The sequence below is a fragment of the Podarcis vaucheri genome (genome assembly GCF_965113315.1).
Source record: "Podarcis vaucheri genome assembly, chromosome: 15".
Classification (NCBI taxonomy): domain Eukaryota; kingdom Metazoa; phylum Chordata; class Lepidosauria; order Squamata; family Lacertidae; genus Podarcis; species Podarcis vaucheri.
Window position 1 is genome coordinate 40,082,468 of NC_138753.1, and position 20,113 is coordinate 40,102,580.

General features: G+C 49.2%; 1 long non-coding RNA gene across 1 annotated transcript; it reads right to left on the minus strand.

Moving 5' to 3' along the window:
• Positions 1-829: 829 nt before the first annotated feature.
• Positions 830-16,828, minus strand: LOC309519676. The gene is made up of 2 exons (XR_014213960.1): positions 16,624-16,828; positions 830-1,142 (listed from the first exon to the last, which is right to left on the minus strand). It is a non-coding gene; the product is annotated as an uncharacterized lncRNA (long non-coding RNA).
• Positions 16,829-20,113: the final 3,285 nt, after the last annotated feature.

A 20,113-nucleotide genomic window follows, 5' to 3' on the forward strand; every position in this document is an offset into this window, starting at 1 on the left:
TTCTGGACATGGTATTGTTCTTGCAATCCCAGATGGCGTCTGTGCCCAGAAGTGTTGTTGCTGAATTTTAGGCTGGTGTATCTGCTGCACCTAATTCTGAGGAGGGCATACTTTGCAGGATTCACCCATGTCTGTGCTACATCTAGATTGGGTAATGCAATGCATTTTTATGGGGCTGCCCTGGACAACCATTCAAATGTTACACCAGACATGTGATGCACGTGTGAATGTTTTAACCAATGCTGGTTTAATGCCACATATTGTTCCATTCTTATACCAAGTTCACTTGGTTTTTTTGATCTGTTCCCAAGCACAATTCAAAGTGTTGATTATTATCATTAAATCCCTGAGTGATTTAATGACTAGGGTAATTAAAATATCATCCCCATATGAAGCTGCCTATCCACTGATATTGGCTGAGAGTGTGTTTTTGTGTGCCCTATCACCTTCTGAAGCAGAAATATATGAGAGAACTACTACTTCTTCTCCCCCCCCAGGGGTACACAAGATGTGGAACTTGTTGTTCTTGGGGGTTTGGGTCAGCTGCCTTGCTATTTATTTTTTAAAGTCAGCTGGTAGCTTGTTGGATCAGTGAGCCTTTGGTTTATCTGTTGCTTTAATGTGACTCTTTATTGCTTTGATACTTTCTGTCAGGAGTGGGAAACCTCAGGCCTGGGCGGACAAAGGCAGCTTTCCAGACCTCTCCTCTGCAGCGTTTGGCTCCTGGACGGTTGCCCACAAAGAAATGTGGCACTTGGGCCAAAAATGTTTCCTAGCCTCTGCTTTATGCACCGTTTTCATTATATATTGTTATAATTACTTCACGGTCGTTGTTGGGATTGCTTTATTGCTCGTTATTGGCATGAATTGCCTGCACGGCTTTTGCTGGAACGGGAGAGGCCTGAAAGAAATCTTACAAACGAACATCCCCAGAAATGTCATTTTGCTTTCTGTGCTTCAGCCGCTTGGCAATGAAGCCACGGGTTTGTCCCTGCCTTGCCTCCAAACTGTGGTCTCAGTAACTCCATGCCCATTATACAAATCAGCTGCATCCCTGGCGTTCGCATTGGACATTGCTGTTTGGTGGATCCTGCTGAAAGAGTTGCTCCTTATACCCTCTTCAGTTTCTTAATCTGTAGATTCTGGAGAGGAACAGGAAAAACGAGGCCGCAGTTAGAAGCTCAGTGAAATGAGGACAATGTCCCAAAGGGAGCTTCCTTTTGAGTAGACATTGGATTGCTTTGCGAATGCTGCATCCAAAGGTCTGGAAAGGCCTACTCTATTCCATGGTGCCTTGATAACTTCTGCTGTCTCCCTTCTGTTCCTCCCTTCCAATTCAGTACAGTGTGCATTTCTATGGCAATGCTGACATCTATAGACAAGCATGGGCATTGCAAAAATTAGAATAAAGTAAAGCTTCCAGCTGCATTCAGCTGGCACAGATCTGGGACTGACAACCACAGCTGTTCTGTCCGTGTGTCTCAGGATGAAGACAGACAAAACCGTTATAAAACAATGAGGTCAGTCCTCTTACTGCATTTAATTCACACAGACCTCTCTGTTTGCTATTTAATGCTATGAAGAAAACATAATTAGATGCTGGTTGTGCACATTGTTGAGAGGGTGGGAGATGGTCTTTAATCCTCCCAAAATGCAGACGAATTTTAAAAATAACTTTTTAAAAACAACCACAACAACACAGCAGAGCCATAGTGGCAGGAGTAAGGTAAAAGGTAAAGGACCCCTGTATGGTTAAGTCTGGTCAAAGGCGACTATGGGGTACAGTGTTCATCTACAGTGTTTCAGGCTGAGGGAGCCAGCGTTTGTCCACAGACAGTTTTCTAGGTCATGTGGCCAGCATGACTAAACTGCTTCTGGTGCAACAGGACACTGTGATGAGTGCCAGAACACATGGAAATGCCGTTTACCTTCCCACTGCAGCAATACCTATTTATGTACTTGCACTGGTATGCTTTTGAACTGTTAGGTTGGCAGAAACTGGGACAGAGTAATGGGAGCTCACTCTGGTCATGTGGATTCAAACTGCTGACCTTCCGATTAGCAAGCCCAAGAGGCTCAGTGGTTTAGACCACGGTGCCACCTGCATCCCTTTGTGGGCAAAGTAGCAGAGCAGGGGTGGGGAAACCTGCGACCCGCCATATGTTATTGGACTCCATCTTTTATCAACCTCAAGAGAGTTGTAGTCCAACAATATCTGGAGGACCATAGGTGCTCTGCACTAGAGTCCATTAGGGCACTTCATCTTAAATAAAATTTCTATTTTAGTCTAGTCTTCTCTAGTCTAGTCTATGTTAATAGTGCATGCAAAGAGCAGGACACGATCTTACTGGAACAAGGTGAGCAACACTGAGAAAACGGAGGTCTTATTTTCCCACAATAGGTAACGGTAAAGTGACCCCTGACCATTAGGTCCAGTCGTGACCGACTCTGGGGTTGCGGCGCTCATCTCACTGTACTGGCTGAGGGAGCCGGCGTACAGCTTCCTGGTCATGTGGCCAGCATGACTAAGCTGCTTCTGGTGAACCAGAGCAGTGCATGGAAACGCCGTTTACCTTCCCGCCGGAGCGGTACCTATTTATCTACTTGCACTGGCATGCTTTTGAACTGCTAGGTTGGCAGGAGCAGGGACCGAACAACGGGAGCTCACCCTGTTGCGGAGATTCGAACCGCCGACCATCTGATCAGCAAGTCCTAGGCTCTGTGGTTTAACCCACAGCGTCACCCGCGTCCCTTTTCCCACAATAAATTGGCTTTATACATGCATGAATGTTCACACACAAATGTTTCAGCCATTAGGGAACCTGGAAATAATTCAGGAGATTCACCTTGATGATTAATTGCTGAACCAATAACATTAATTCTTGTATCTCTTCGTAAAGTTCAGAGTAGTAGGCAGTAATTGGGAAGTTAATTCTGCACATGGGGACTTCTGCACTGGTGCTTAAACCCTTTCCCAGATGATCAATCTTTGCAGGCTCCAAGCAGTGCTTTCCTTCCTGTGCAATATTAATGTATGTTGCTAATATTCCAGTATACCTACATGTTGTCCAAAGGGAATGTTCCATTCAGTGGCAACTCTAAACATCCTTGCCAGGCAATAATCCCCATTAAACATGGAGCTTACTTTTATATGGATTGCATTTCCTGCACAGGGAATAGTGCTTGCTCTGGGTTACCAGGTTTGTGTTTTCATTTAACCGAGTGTAGGCAGGCTGCATGTTTTAGTGCAAGAGTGGGGAGAGCAGCTGCCCGAGGAGGCTGAGGGGACAGACTGCACAGTGGCTGCGAGGGAGGGATGAATCTGACAACGTCTGTTTCTGCGTTTCACATTCCCCCCCAATCATAAATTAAGTTTGCCACATTATCACATTATCAGTTTGCAAGTTTTTGAAATAAGAAGTCAACAGTCAGAGGCAGCTTGCTTCAGAACATCAGTTGCTGGACATTCCAGGGGTGGGGGAGAAGGCTGTGGTGCTCAGGTCAAGCGCCAGGAAAACAGGATGCTGGATTAACTGGGACATTGGCCTGATCCAGCCGGCAATTCTTATGTTCTCATGGAAATCCGTCAGCATTTTATTACACATTTCTCCTAGGTTTGTGAGCAATTTCCCCTAAGCTGCATGTTTCCCCTGATGTAATTAGGGCAAGCAATTTCCCCTGATATAATTCAGTTTTGTATGTTATTTTTACTAATATATATACAAATAACACACACACAGAGATCTATCTATCTATCTATCTATCATCTATCTATCTATCTATCTATCTATCAAATTTATTAATTTTCTATTCTACCCTTCATCTGAGGATCACAGGGCGGTTTAAAAACACAAAAATGCATAATAGAGTAAAAAAAATAATACAAAAAACACCCACCAGTTTAAAAGGGCATAGATTGATTAATCAGCCAAAGGCCTGGGAGAAGAGGAATGCTTTTGCCTGGCATCTAAAGAGAACATACCACAAGCAAGGAGCAACTGCAGAAAAGTACTGTTCTCATGTTGCCACCCTCCAGACCTCTTGCGGAGGCACATGAAGAACGGCCTCAGATGATTTCAGTGTCCCAGTTGGTTCATATGAGGAGTTATTGCGGTCCCACACTTTGTATTGGGCCCAGAAGCTGATGCGCAGCCAGTGTAGTTGGGCCAGAAGTGGTGTTATGTACTCATACCGCCTTGCCCCAGTGAGCAACCTGGCTGCTGAATTCCAGATGAAGTTTCTGAACCATCTTCAGAGGCAGCCCAATGTATAAAATGGAGAGGTTATATGCATTTTGATGTTTATTTCCTCTAATGGTTGCATTTGTACACTTTTTTCACTTTTAGTTGGAGATGTACATTGCAATTTAAAAATAAATAACTGTGTTCTGCTTCATGTATTAGTTTCTATATGGATTAGGAAGGCTCATGCTTAAAAGGTGAGCAAAAACCTCAGGCCTGGAGCCTGAATGCAGCCCTCCAATATTCTTCCCAGGACCCACCCCTCACTGGCTTTGCACACTCCAGTTGTTTTTACTTAGTTGGAATGCATGTTGAAATTAGCCTACTGTATAAAGGAAAAGTTTTCATTCGTCCATTTTTGCTTCTGGCCCTGGCCGCTACTGGAAGGCTGCCCGAGAGGAAATGCAGCCCATGGGCTGATAAAGGTACCCGATCCACACTGCCTAAGACAGCGTTGAAGACTGCCTGGAAACTACAGCTGGCTTGAGTTTTGCATGGCAATTTCATACGATGAAATTTGGGGCAGTATCCCAGCATACAGTTATTTCCTGCCATTTAAAATTTAGCGTGACATGGCAGTATATTGATGGAAAAGCCGCAGTTCCAATATGCAACAGGTAGTGCAGCATATAAGGAGTGTTAGAATCCAGGTTAGAATTGCCAGCATTATAACTAGGAAAACTAGCGCAACAATTGCCATGTCCGAATGCACACATGATGAAAAACATCTTCACATCCTGTGCTTTCAGGGTTGCCAGGAACAGTGTCTTTCAGCCATCAAATGCCTGGGTAATCAGGAATGCTTTCTAGCTCCTCCTGGAAGTCAATAATGGCAGAGACAGATGCAACTTTCCAGGGAGGGCATTCCAGAAATGGGAAGCCACCACTGAAAAGGCCCTGTCCTGGATCAACACCAAGGACTGCCACCTCACCTGCCAATAGTAGTGCCCAATGATACTGGGTAAGAGGAACACATCATCTGACCTAGTAGAAGGAAGTTTCTACTTGTTATATTCCTTACAGCATCACAAGATGGTGTAAATGTGCAATACTTTATTAAGAAAGAAGACAACCTTTATCTTGCAATAAAATTGAAGTCACACAGAAAACTATGTGGGTTGGTTTTTTCTTTGGCACTCATCTGTTATTTTTGGGAATGGAATGTGTGTGTGGAGGGGTCTCATCCCCCCATGGGCATAGCTAAGGGGGGGCAGCTGCCCCCCTAGATCAAGTAAAACAATTGTTGTTCTTTAGTCGTTTAGTCGTGTCTGACTCTTCGTAACCCCCTGGACCAGAGCATGCCAGGCACTCCTGTCTTCCACTGCCTTCCGCAATTTGGTCAAACTCATGCTGGTAGTTTCAAGAACACTGTCCAACCATCTCGTCCTCTGTCGTCCCCTTCTCCTTGTGCCCTCCATCTTCCCCAACATCAGGGTCTTTTCCAGGGAGTCTTCTCTTCTCATGAGGTGGCCAAAGTACTGGAGCCTCAGCTTCAGGATCTGTCCTTCCAGTGAGCACTCAGGGCTGATTTCCTTACGAATGGATAGATGTGATCTTCTTGCAGTCCATGGGACTCTCAAGAGTCTCCTCCAGCACCATAATTCAAAAGCATCAAAGACAACAAGTAAAACAATAGAAATACTTAACTGACCAATTAGGTTGGTTCTGCCTCCCCTATCAAAAGTCCTCCCCCCCCCAACAAAAATCCTGGCTACCCCCAGGTGCTGCTGATCTTAAAATGGGTATTTTAAGTCCCTCACCTGCCTTTGCTGGTTGTGCCTATAATGACATGGGAGGCAAGAAATAGAAACATCAGAATTGCCTTGCACTCTGTAACGAAGCTGGTGGCCCGCAGATGTCAGCATTCCCTTGCATTTCAATAACAAGGAAGCCTGTCAAAGAGTGAAGGTAGATGCTGCTACTTCATTGTTCCAAAGGGTAGAAATGTAATAACACTGGCTCCCTCACAACCATGGTGCGGCTGCAGGGGGCAAATTAGGATGCGTTATCAGTGGAGTCATAAAATGCTGAGAGAGGTTTAAAAATAAAATTTTAAAGTGTGATAAGAAACACATGCTTTCCTCTCAGTCCTGCTTAATAAAGACACAGCTGCATCTTCGCTCTCTCTCTGGATCACCTGTGAGGTTTTCAGAGCAGGGGGCTCTTTTGAGTGAAGCTACACAATGAGACGAGAAAAATGTGTAGATTTGACGTTGTATGTAAGCAAGGGATGCTGAGATGCAGTGGAGGTAACAGCTAGAAGCTTTTATTCCCTGCCCTCCACTTCATTCACAACTAAGTAAGAAGGCAGCAATTTCCATTATGACCTATATCCATCACAAGCAGCTGTTTCCATTAAGAGAACAAAGGAAAGGGGGGTTGGTGTGAGATGGAAAATGGGTGGGTCCACCGTCCCTCCCTTAACTCAGAGATAGAAGGACAAAGGCTGAGTTTAGAGAGTTTGCAGAATAGCTCAGTTGGTAGAGCATGAGACTCCTAATCTCATGGTCATGAGTTTGAGCCCCACGTTGGGCAAAAGATTCTTGCATTGCAGGACTAGATGAATGAAGCTCATGGTCCTTTCAAATCCTACAGTTCTATGATTGTTTTTATGAATGTGATCTAGAAGCAAAGAAGCAAACACCATGCTAGACCTCTGCTTGAATCCAAGGCTGTGGTTATGGGAGAAACAAGACCCTCTTTGGGTGCTGATGCTATGAACCCCTCCATTGTAGGTTCAGGTTGTACAGTGTATACAGTGGTACCTTGGGTTAAGTACTTAATTCATTCTGGAGGTCCATTCTTAACCTGAAACTGTTCTTAACCTGAAGCACCACTTTAGCTAATGGGGCCTCCTGCTGCTGCCGCACCGCCGGAGCACGATTTCTGTTCTCATCCTGAAGCAAAGTTCTTAACCCGAGGTACTATTTCTGGGTTAGTGGAGTCTGTAACCTGAAGCGTATGTAACCTGAAGCATATGTACCACTGTATATAGTTTAATAAACCATATATCCTAAAGACACCACAGTCTCCATTGTGCCTCATTTCCAAAATGAAGCACAAATCCTGGATAACTGCCAGGAAACCCTAGAATCTCACACTGCTCAGAGATTAGGATGGTTTGTAGCAATATATACGATTCATGTGCGAACAAGAAATGTAATTCATTGTGTGTGTTGAGACAAGCCACTCCAGTTTGTTGCAGCATAGCTCACATGGCCTCAGGTCATTGGTCCACTCATGCCTGCACTGCAGTGGGTTGGACTACATGACCCTTGGGGTCCTTTCCAACTTTCCAATTCTATGATTCAACTGAGTTCCTTATTGATTACATTGACTGGAAGCAGCTCTCCAAGGTTTCAGGGCTGGAGGGCACTTTCCCCCAGCTCTGTATGAAGATTCTGGGGGATTGAGCATGGAACTTTGCCACTAAGCTATGACCTCTTCCCAATGTGCACGCAGGAGGAATTTGTAAAACCCATCCCCAAAATCTAACTGAAAGGCAAAAGTAGAGATGGCATTGATTAACCCAGAATAAGAACTGCTGGAGCATATAAATCTGTGAAGGGCGAGTGGCATTGTGGTCTAAATTGGGCTTGCCAATAGGAAGGTTGGCGGTTCAAATCCCCACAATCGAGTGAGCTCCCATTGCTGTGTCCCAGATCCTGCCAACCTAGCAGTTCAAAAGCATGCTAGTGCAAGTAGATAAATAGGTACTGTCAGGGGTTCAGGAGCAGAGGCACAGGAAAGGGAGGAAACAGAGCGAGGGGGAGGAATCCGAAGGAAATATGAGCGATGACAGCGGCCCGAGATCTCTGAGTCTTTCCAGTGAATCGGAAGATTCACAGAAAGGAGCGCCAGTGGTCAGAGCAAGGGGGGCGCCTAGGGGGACACCCCAGGAAGAAGGGACCAGAGGGGACTCAGAGAGCAGCAGTTGGAAATCGGGGCCAGCTTCCCCACCAGAGCGCAGTAGGGAGGAGGGGTCCCAGGTATCGGGATCAGGCGGCTTGCCGCAAGCGGGAGGGCATGAGTCAGGATTGGCCACACCTCCATCGGGGAGCGAGGAAACGGTCAAGAGGAAGGTTGAAGGTTGGGCGCGCGTGCCAAGTTCAAATGCACAGGAAGGAGGCACAGTAAGCAGCCCGGATAGGGAGCCAGGTCCTAAAGCCCGCCGCAAGGAGGGAGAAGAGTCCGGGGGGGTCAGCGTCAGAAGAGTCCAGGAAGGAAGAGACCACGGGGGGCAGAGGGACCCAGAGAAGGAAGGAAAGACGGAAGAGGTGGAGTAAGGCTAGAGTATTAAGTTGGTGTACAGGAGGCGGAGACTCAGACGGAGCTTCGCCGGTCTAGCTTCTAAGACGTAGAGCTGCGCGCTGCGGCTTGAAAATAGAAACTGTAACTCAATAAAGACTTTTGTACAGTGTTGCCGGCTAGCGTGGTCCTCTGTGAGCTGGGATCTGGAAGCAGCTCTGACAGTAAGCTCCGTCTCCCCTCTTTTGGCACCAAAAGCCTCGCAGCGTGAGTGGGCGCAGCGAGGGGTGAAGATTGGTGCTTCTTCGCGAGCTCACGAAAGTCGGATGAGATGAATACTGAACAGCAGATAGCAGCCCTGCAAAATGCAGTGACACAACTAAACGCCGAGATACTCGCATCCAGGAAGAGGGAGGAGGAAGCAGCTGCCGCCTACAAGGATCTCCAAGTCAGGTTGGAAGTGCTTACAAAGCAGGGGCAACCGGGACCCAAATCGGAGGGAATTGGGCTGGGGAGAAGAGGAGGCAGCCTTGTATCTCATTTCTATGGGAATTTACAGCAGTACCCCAACTTCCGAGCAGATGTGCAGTTTGCGCTGCAACTGCTGGACAAAGACTTTAGAGATGAGCAAGAGAAGGTGGGGTTTATCCTATCCCATTTGCATGGAGACGCTAAAGCGTGGCTGCGCAATCTGTGGAGAGATAAGGATCCGGTGCTCCGAAGTGCGGATGCCTTCATTAAAGCGATGGATGCGTGTTTTTTATCAAATATAGACGTTGATATCGCCAGAAAAGAGATACATGGGCTGAAACAAGGGAGGGCCAGTGTGAGGCAGTATCATTCCCGCTTTTTTGCACTGGTCAGTGCCCTGGAATGGGACAAAGATTCAGCTCCAGTCAGAGACCTTTTCTGGGAAGGGTTGAACAGTGTGGTAAAATACGAAATTGCGAGGGGGGAGAGACCCCGGAGCACTCAGGAGATCGTTCAGAGGGCGCTGACGATTGGGGTACGTCTAGAAGAACGTCCATGGAGCAGGGACGAAGGGCGTGGAGGACGCGAGTCGGCAAGAGTGCCTTCCTTCTTTCCCAAGGATGCCGCGCGTGCGCAATCCACGCCTCCGCCAGGAGGGGGAGGGGAACCTATGGAGGTTGGAGGTGCCAGGGCTCAGTCAGCAACCAGAGCCCTAGCACCGGGAGCAGTCAAAGCGAAGCCTCCTAGAGGGAACAGGAAGTGCTACCTCTGTGACAGTCCTCAGCACATGGCGAAAGAGTGTCCCCAGAGGCTCCACAAGCACACTGCAGCCTCCGCGACGGTAACAGAAGCAACTCAGCACAGAGAACCACAGCAGGGAAACGACGGAGTCTGGCTGGAAACAGAGGCACTGGGGCCCAGCCAGACAAGTCAGTGAAGCAGTCCCCAGAGATTTTGCAGCCCACAGACCCCCTCCCGCCCAAACCAGTAGTGCAGCTCACCGCATCGCTCCAGCTACCCAATGGACTCACAATGGACGTGCCAATTACCATTGACTCTGGCAGCAACGTGGACTTTATAGGGCAGGATTTCATCGAGCGGCACAATATAACGTTACTGCCAGCCACGCTGCCCCTGCAGGTTGTCACGGTGGATGGCAGGGAATTGCTAGGGGGGCAGGTGGTGAAGCAAACGCCACCGATGGTGTTGCGAATTGGAAATCACAGGGAAGTCATCAGCTTTAACGTCACCCAACTGTCGGACACGCCTGTAGTACTGGGCATGAGTTGGCTGGACAGGCACAGTCCTACGCTAGCTTGGTACCAGTGACAGCTGATCTTCGGCTCTTCTTACTGTGCGGAACACTGCATTCTGCCCAGGCAGGAGGGGGAAGAGGACGAGTCGCAACTGCAAGTGGGCACGCTGCAAGCGGTACCCCACAAGTACGCAGAATTTTTGGAGGTTTTCTGCGAGAAGGAGGCGGACAAGCTACCTCCCCACAGGCCCTATGACTGCAAGATTGACCTCCTGCCAGGGGCGACGCTGCCGACAGGGAAACTGTATTCCATGTCTGAAGATGAACTACAGGAACTCAGGGAGTTCATAGATCATAATTTGGAGCGCGGGTTCATCCGCGAGTCCAAGGCAGTGGGGGGCAGTCCCGTATTCTTTGTGAAGAAAAAGGACACGCCCCAAAAAAGACTTGTGGTGGACTATAGGATTTTGAACTCGAAGACCAAGCCCACGGCCATTTGGAGTTATGCCATTTGGATTACAAAATGGCTCCCACTGTTTTCAAGCTTTCATGCATCACGTGTTAGCGGGGCTCCTCTACAAGAAGTGTGTCTGCTTCCTGGACGACATCCTGATATTTTCTGAATCGCAGCAGGTTCACGACAGAGATGTCAAGGAAGTTCTGCGAAGACTACAGGAGCATAGACTGTACGCCAAGCTGGAGAAGTGCCAGTTCGACATGACGGAGGTGGATTTCCTGGGATACAAATTGTCGGACAAGGGGCTCGCCATGGACAGCGCCAAGGTTCGTGCAGTGTTGGACTGGAAGAGCCCGCGCAACCGGAAGGAGGTCCAGCGGTTTGTCGGCTTTGCTAACTTCTATCGCAAGTTCATCAAGGGGTTCGCGATGCAGACGGCGGCCATTACCGACACGCTCAGCTCCAAGAAGAAGAAGTTCATCTGGACGGAGCAGGCGGAGCAGTCCTTTCAGAAACTCAAGCGTCTCTTCTCGTCCGAAGAGCAGCTACTGCATGTAAATCCCAGCAAACCGATGAGGGTTGAAACGGACGCCTCAGACAGGGCCGTGGGAGCAGTCCTGTTGCAGCAAGACCCGCATGGGGATTGGAGGCCGTGCGCCTTCTACTCCAGGAAGCTCAGCAAGTCGGAGCAGAACTACACCATCTGGGACAGGGAGTTGCTTGCCATTCATGCAGCATTCAAGGCGTGGAGGCACTTCCTGATCGGAGCCAAACACACAGTGCAGGTCCGCACGGACCATAAGAATCTGGAGTACTGGCGCACGGCGAGGTTCCTGAACCAGAGGCACATATGTTGGGCGGAGTTCTTTGCGGACTTCGACTTCAGGATAGAGTACGTCCCAGGTGACAACAACGTCATGGCGGATGCACTGTCCAGGAAGCCGCAATACCTCGAGGAGGCGACGCCAGCGGCGGCCAAGCACATTTTCGCACCAGAAGCGTGGGCGTGCGCTTCGGCAACCGTAGACCTGGATGCTGTACGTCGCGCGTTGCAGGACGACTCCTTCGCACGAGCAAAGATGGAAGAGGTGCACAGGGGCACGGCGAAGAGAGACGAGTTCCAAGTGCGCGACGGGTTGCTCATCCGCAAAGGGGCCATCTACGTGCCGGGAGACGAACTTCGCGCTAAGGTACTGCAGCAGTTGCACGACGCACCCACAGCCGGGCACTTTGGCACAGAGAAGACGATAGAATTAGTCGCTAGAGACTTCTGGTGGCCCAAGATGCGGGGGGAAGTCGCAGACTACGTTGCGAGGTGCGACACCTGCCAGAGGGCTAAGCCAGTGCATAAACCGCCGGCGGGACTGCTGGAACCGCTGCAAACTCCGCTCGAACCGTGGGAGAGAGTGGCCCTGGACTTTGTCACGGATCTGCCCAGCTTGAGGGGCAAGACAGCAGTGCTAGTGGTAGTGGACTTGTTAACCAAAATGGCACATTTCATTCCGTGTGCGAAGGTGGCCACGGCGGAACAGACCGCCAAACTGTTCATAGATCACGTGTTCAAGGTTCACGGTCTGCCACGGTCTATACTGTCCGACCGGGGGCGACAGTTCATCTCGAACTTCTGGCAGAAGCTGATGGGCATCCTGAACATCAAGATCAACCTAGCGTCGGCGAGACACCCGCAGACCAACGGACAAGCGGAGCGGGTCAATGCCATCATGCAGCAGTACCTGAGATGTTACGCAAATCAGCAGCCTGCAACGTGGGTGGACTACCTGCCACTCGCCGAGTTCGCCTACAACAACACGAAGCACGTGTCCACGGGGGTGACGCCGTTCTTCGCCAACATTGGGAGGCATCCCAGAACCTTCCCGGGATTAGAGAGGGTGGGGGAGGGGGAGCCACAGGCAGCGGACGCATTCGCGTCAGAGTTGCAGGAGGTCCACGAACAGCTTCAAAGGCAGTTAGAGCTAGCTAAGCACGCATACAAAATGCAGGCTGACAGACACAGGAGGGTTGGGGAAGAAATACAGGTGGGAGACTGGGTTTGGTTGGCAGCCCAAGCAGTGCCGGCCAGATCGTTAGCTAAGAAGAAGCTCGGGCATAAGCAGCTAGGGCCCTACCAAGTCGAGGCACAGGTCAATCCGGTGGCTTTCCGGCTGACACTTCCGGAGGGATCCAGGATGCATCCGGTATTCCATAGATCAGTGCTCACTCCCTACAAGGCACCTCACAGATTTCAGGAGCCAGGGACGGCACCGAGCCCGCTCGGGGAAAGGACCACGCAGGGGGGGTCGCCAGAGGGGGAGCCCATCAACGAGGTCACAGAGATTTTAGACTCAAGATGGGGGGAAGAGGGAGTAGAATACCTTCTCGCCAGAGAGGGCACCCCAGCCAGTGCCAACAGCTGGGTGCAGGGCTACGCTTTGGAGGAACCTCTGCTCAAAGACGCGTTTCATGCCCTCTTCCCACACAGGCCCATGCCAGCCAAGTTTTTCGCCGACTGGCTTTTCACACCCACGCTTTCAGCCAGCACGTTCCAGGGGTTCGACTCGGACGAGGAACCGACGCTGGGCACACGTTCCCCAGAGGGGTCACCCTCGGGATCTGCCTCAGAACCCTCGTATTGGTGGGATGATCGACCAGAGGAGCAGTGGCGCAGGAAGTGGCTGGAGGGTCCCGGGCGAGCAACGTACCCAGAAGAGACCGAGGGAGAGACAGACTTGGACGTGTTCAGGGAGGACCTTGGGTTCGAGCACGGCAGCACAGAGATGGAAGCAGAGGTGATCGACGTCGGCGAGCGCAAGGAGGAAGAGCCGGACTTATCCAGTTGGATGTACGCCGTGGGAAACGAACTGTATCCGGCACTCACCCCCATAACAATGGAGCACCCAGCACCCACACCTGAAGGAGGGGAGGGGGGGAGGGGGGGCTTCGAGGGGGGATGGATGTCAGGGGTTCAGGAGCAGAGGCACAGGAAAGGGAGGAAACAGAGAGCGAGGGGGAGGAATCCGAAGGAAATATGAGCGATGACAGCGGCCCGAGATCTCTGAGTCTTTCCAGTGAATCGGAAGATTCACAGAAAGGAGCGCCAGTGGTCAGAGCAAGGGGGCGCCTAGGGGGACACCCCAGGAAGAAGGGACCAGAGGGGACTCAGAGAGCAGCAGTTGGAAATCGGGGCCAGCTTCCCCACCAGAGCGCAGTAGGGAGGAGGGGTCCCAGGTATCGGGATCAGGCGGCTCGCCACAAGCGGGAGGGCATGAGTCAGGATTGGCCACACCTCCATCGGGGAGCGAGGAAACGGTCAAGAGGAAGGTTGAAGGTTGGGTGCGCGCACCAAGTTCAAATGCACAGGAAGGCGGCACAGTAAGCAGCCCGGATAGGGAGCCAGGTCCTAAAGCCCGCCGCAAGGAGGGAGAAGAGTCCGGGGGGGTCAGCGTCAGAAGAGTCCAGGAAGGAAGAGACCACGGGGGGCAGAGGGACCCAGAGAAGGAAGGAAAGACGGAAGAGGTGGAGTAAGGCTAGAGTATTAAGTTGGTGTACAGGAGCTTCGCCGGTCTAGCTTCTAAGACGTAGAGCTGCGCGCTGCGGCTTGAAAATGGAAACTGTAACTCAATAAAGACCTTTGTACAGTGTTGCCGGCTAGCGTGGTCCTCTGTGAGCTGGGATCTGGAAGCAGCTCTGACAGGTACCCACTGCAGTGGGAAGATAAACAGCATTTCCGTGCACTCTGGTTTCTGTCACGGTGTTCCGTTGCACCAGAAGCAGTTTAGTCATGCTGGTCACATGGCCGGAAAGCTGTCTGATGAGCTATGCGGAGTTGGTAAAGTTGACATACAAACTATGTGAGAAGGACAACTGTAACTTCAAGGAAGAATGGGAACTTTTTGCAAATTACCTAAAAAGACAACAAAATGATCTGGACTCCTTGGTGGGTTTTGAATAAACACCCACAAATTTATTAGTAGAATATATGATAGATAAGGTGAGACGCGGGTGGCGCTGTGGGTTAAACCACAGAGCCTAGGGCTTGCCGATCAGAAGGTCAGCGGTTCGAATCCCCGCGATGGGGTGAGCTCCCGTTGCTCGGTCCCTGCTCCTGCCCACCTAGCAGTTCGAAAGCACGTCGAAGTGCAAGTAGATAAATAGGTACTGCTCTGGCGGGAAGGTAAACGGCGTTTCCGTGTACCGCTGTGGTTTGTGATAACGCCAGCTCCCTCGGCCAATAAAGCGAGATGAGCACCACAACCCCAGAGTCGGCCATGACTGGACCTAATGGTCAGGGGTCCCTTTACCTTTATGATAGATAAGGTAATGAATGGTATGTACAATTTTTTAACATGCAGAGAATAATATGTGCAAATAAATCAGAGAGGGGAGCTGAGGGAAGTCCTTAGTGGGTGGGAGAGGGAGGGATGGGGGGAATAAAAAGGGGGGAAATGTAATTGGATATATTGACTGATAGGTTGCTTTGTTAAAATTGTTTAATAAAAATATATTTAAAAGAAAGAAAGAAAAGAAAGCTATCTGTGGAGAAATGCCAGCTCCCTCAGCCTGAAAGCGAGATGAGCGCCACAACCCCATAGTTGCCTTTGACTGGATTTAACCGTCCAGGGGTCCTTTACCCGCCCCCGTCTGTGTCAGAGGAGAGCATCACCTTGAGCAATGACTGTCACATTCTTTTCATGGGTTTGCCTAATCTCTGAGAACACAATCATTTTTACCAGTGACAGGGCCTGGCAGAAGTGTTGCAAGCGCAAGCTTTGAAACTTTTCTAAGCTTCCTGCTGTTGTGATAGCTGGGGGAGCGTTCTTCACATTTATATTATGAAGTTCCCTGCGATAACAATCCATGGCAGTCATTTTAGTGGTTGTTTTAAAGTATGGGGGGAATGCAGAGGCACGCTGCTCGGTGCTTTGGCAATTAAGGCACCATGTGTACAAGAGCTGCTCTGGCAAGGGAGTGGGGATTTGTAATGACAAAAACCACTGTTACATGCAGAGAACTCTGAAAATCCGCTGCTTCCTAGAGGGACATCAATGCCATTCCCTGAACCCATTGCCTGGCATTATCACATTTCACAGTTGCATGAAAGTATCTGAACAAACACAGCCAAGAAGCTTTGAAAAATGTTACGAGAGCCACCTACACCTTGCGTGCAAATGTCAACAGAAATCAAGGGGTTCATTTCCTATGCAAGCAAATTGTTCAAAGTGAGCATCCCTGCTGTTTAAACCGGAGGGAAATCATTCTTTGCACTGCTACAGGATCTGCAAAAATGAGCACAAAGCTGGATGAACAAAGGGATGTAGACTCTGGGCAGGTGTCTCGTAAACAGAATTTGCCTTTGCTTGGCTGGCGGGATCTTTGGCTCATGACTAAACTGTTCCAAATGCTTTGCTTAGAGTTGAAATGTTGGGGGGTTAATTCACTTTCCATTGGAACATGCATGTGCTCCATGATGGACTATGCAGAGGATGATGGTGATAGATGGAATAGCCCATTTGGTTATTTCAGCTGTGCATTGCAAAACTGTATTATAGGGCAGTGCTTCCCAAGTAACTAATTACTGAGGACCCCCTATTTTTCAAAAGCCAAGTCACAGATCCCCTACTTTTGAAAATTTTGGTAACTCTATGGTAGTTACCTGAGCAAAGCAATTTTCTGAAGAAAATTTGGGGTAGTTCCTAATAAGCCATGGATTTTATGTCTACTAAAAAAAACACCAAATAATTTGTTAAATTACCAAGCAAAAATGACAAAGATTTAGTTGGGGGGAGACAAATGTAATTTAATTAATATATATTAATATACAGTATACTACAAGTGAACAAATTATGACATGTCTAGCAGCTACTATTTTATTTTTATTTATCTGCCACCCATCCAGCTGGGTTGCCCCAGCCACTCTGGGCGGCTCCCAACAAAATGTTAAAAACACACTCTACCTAAATGTGATGGGAGAAATCATGCCTCTTTTTGTCCTGAACAATCCCTTCCACATCCTGTTCTCACAGTGGCCAGCCAGAGACCTGTGGGAAAACCACAAGGAGAATTCAAGCACAAGACCCTTTTCCCCTCGTGCTGTTTCAAGCAACTGGAACTGAGATAGCATTGCTGCCTCTGACCATGAAGCAGAGCATAGCCATCAAGGCTAGGAGCCATCAGTAACCCTCTCCTCACTAAACTTATCTACCGTATTTTTCGCCCTATAGGACGCACCGGCCCATAGGACGCACCTAGCTTTTTTGGGGGGGGGGGAATCAAGGAAAATTTTTTTATTCCCCCCCCAGGTTTGTGCAGCCATCCCCAAGCTAGAAGAGGGAGACGGAGCGGTCCGTCTCCCTCTTCTGCCTTCAGGGACAGCCTCTCTAGCCTCCGTGGGGCAGCGGCTTGCCCCGCTGTCCCCCGAGCTTATGGGGCTGGCGATGGGGAGAATCAAGCTTGCTTCTCCCCCCCCCCCGCCAGCCTCCAGATCAGGTCAGGGAATAGCGGGGTGGCGGTGCTCCACCTCCCCACTATCCCCCGAGCTTGTGGGGCTGGCGGGGGGGGGGGAGAGAAGTTAGCTTGCTTCTCCCCCCTGGCAGCCTTCAGATCATGTCGGGGAATAGCGGGGTGGCGACGCTCCGCCTCCCCACTGTCCCCCGAGCTTGTGGGGCTGGCGGGGGGGGGGGGGAGAGAAGTAAGCTTGCTTCTCCCCCCTGGCAGCCTTCAGATCAGGTTGGGGAATAGCGGGGTGACGGCGCTCCGCCTCCCCACTATCCCCCGAGCTTGTGGGGCTGGCGGGGGGGGGGGAGAAGTAAGCTTGCTTCTCCCCCCCAGCAGCCTTCAGATCAGGTCAGGGAATAGCGGGGTGGCGACGCTCCGCCCCCCCCACTGTCCCCCGAGCTTGTGGGGCTGGCGGGGGGGGGAGAAGTAAGCTTGCTTCTCCCCCCTGGCAGCCTTCAGATCAGGTCGGGGAATAGCGGGGTGACGGCGCTCCGCCTCCCCGAGCTTGTGGGCTGCAGGCTGCTGCCCGCAAGCTTTGCGAGCCGGCGGGACCTCCCGCCGGGCTTGCAAGGCTTGCGGATAGCTTCCGGATAGCTTCCTGAAGCCTGGAGAGTGAGAGGGGTCGGTGCGCACCGACCCCTCTCGCTCTCCAGGCTTCAGGGAAAGCCTGCATTTGCCCCATAGGACGCATACACATTTCCCCTTCATTTTTGGAGGGGAAAAAGTGCGTCCTATAGGGCGAAAAATACGGTAATCCTCTTTCAAAGTCATCACTGCCTCCTGCAGAAGAGGGTTCCACAGGTTAACTATGCTTTGTGCGAAGAAATGCTTTCTTTTGTCTGTCTCAAATCTTGCAACCTTCAGCTTTGCTGGGTGTTTCCGAGTTCTTCTGTTATTAGAAGGGACCTTTCGTGTCCCTCCCAACTCTGAAATTCTATGATACAGAGTAAAACTTTTTACACACTTCTATCACGTCTCTCCCCCCCTCTAAATTTAAAAGCCCCAAACTTTTTTCATAGGAGGCTTGCTCCTACGATCATTCTGGCCATCCTTTTCCAAACCATTTCCAGCTCTACAATATCATTTGGGAAGTGAGGCTTCTAGAATTGAACAGAGTATTCCATGTGTAACTGGATCGTAAAATTGAGCAACGGCATTATGATATCAGGAGTTCTATTTTCAACCCCCCCCCCCAATAATCTCTAGCATGGAATGCATCTTCATTGAACAATCCACTATGACTCCAAGATTTCATTCCTGGTCAGTCACTGCCAGTTCAGACCTCATATGAAGACTTTTTGCCCCAGTGTGCATTGCTTTAGACTTGTTGACATGGAGTTGCATTTGCAATTTTACTGCTGGGTGGTGGCGGTGGTGTATTGCACATTCCATCAGCATAAACAGGGCTTTTGCCATATCCTATAGTGAAGTGGTGGGGGTGGGGCACCATTTCTCTCCCAGTTTCACCATAAAAGGTAAAGTGACCCCTGACCATTAGGTCCAGAGGGAGTTATGAGGTGTGGGGGGTTCGGCCCGGTGCAACATGTGGCAGTGGGAGCATCGGATTGTGTACTCCACCAGGAGATACTCCACCAGATATCTCAAGTCTAGGACTGAATCTTAAGTCCCATCGGCATCATCCCTGCAACAGGCTGATGATAATTCAGAAGGTTGGGAGAGCAACTGCTAAAAGCAGCTTCCTCGAGCGTCCACTGTGCAATTTGTGTTTTAATTGAACTGGGCAGAAGAGGATAATAATACAAATATTTAAGTATTGTTCAAGTTTGCAACATAAATTAAAATTAATTGGAAGCTTTGTTTGCTAGTAAGGACGAAGCACCTGGCTGCTATTTACCTAAAGAGCCTTTCTAATCAGGCAAACTTTGTCTATAATGCTGTTATTTCCCGGGGGAAACACATAATATCTGAGGAAATAAAAGTCAAGTTTCATTTTTGATCCACGGGGCCAAATTAGACATTTGGCACAGTCCCGTAGCCAGAATGTTAAGATAAGGGAGCTTGAGGAAATACATAATGGCATAATGATTCTGGTGCACAGTTCACAAGTCTCCTAATAGATTAAAAGTGATTCCATTGTATTAAATATTAATTTCAAAACAATTCATTATTTCTTTATGCAAAACATCTTGTAAATAAATACTCAATATTTAAGAATCACATATCACAACCAAATCATTTTGTAAATGGCAAATACATGAATAATAAACATATAATAAATAATAAGTCTGTCCCTTATTTTACCTCTTCTAAGATTGAATTTGCTTATATTACATTAACATATGATCTGCTCCAATCCCAGCTACTCTTTTCTTATATTTTGGGCTCCTGGTCTCCAGCCACTCAGTCTCTTTATAATCCCCATGTTTCTTTAACTGCCATCTGCTCCCGTAAACGCAGTTAGGCTGTAATCCTATCCTTAATATTGTAAGGATTCTATCCTTTTAAATTTCTGTAACCTGCTCTGGGACTTTATCGCTAAGAGAGGGTAAGAAATCAAGTCAATGAAAACAAATAAGCTCCAATGAGTTGGGAGTAAGCTCCATTCAATTAAAGAGAATTTACTTCTGAGTAGACACAGTTAGGCTTAGCTCTGCGATTCCTCCTTCTTAGGCTTGCAATTATCATTCTAAGCTTTCACAAACGTGATTCTTGCTAATATTAATATACTACAGGGCTCTGCCCCCCCCCCCAGTTCACTCTGTTCACAAACCTCTCATTCATAAGCCTTCTGGAGTTTCCACCCCTGGGAAAGACCTCCTTTTCACCTTCCCAGCTCTATTTTTGAAGCCACTTCTCTTTTCTCTTCTGGATCCCTGTTCTGTGTGCCTTCTTTCACCTTCACCTCCATGCTGCCCCCTGAGGCAGTCGTGAAATCCTAGCATCACGGAATCAGAGTTGAAAGGGTCCCCCAGGGGTCATCTAGTCCAA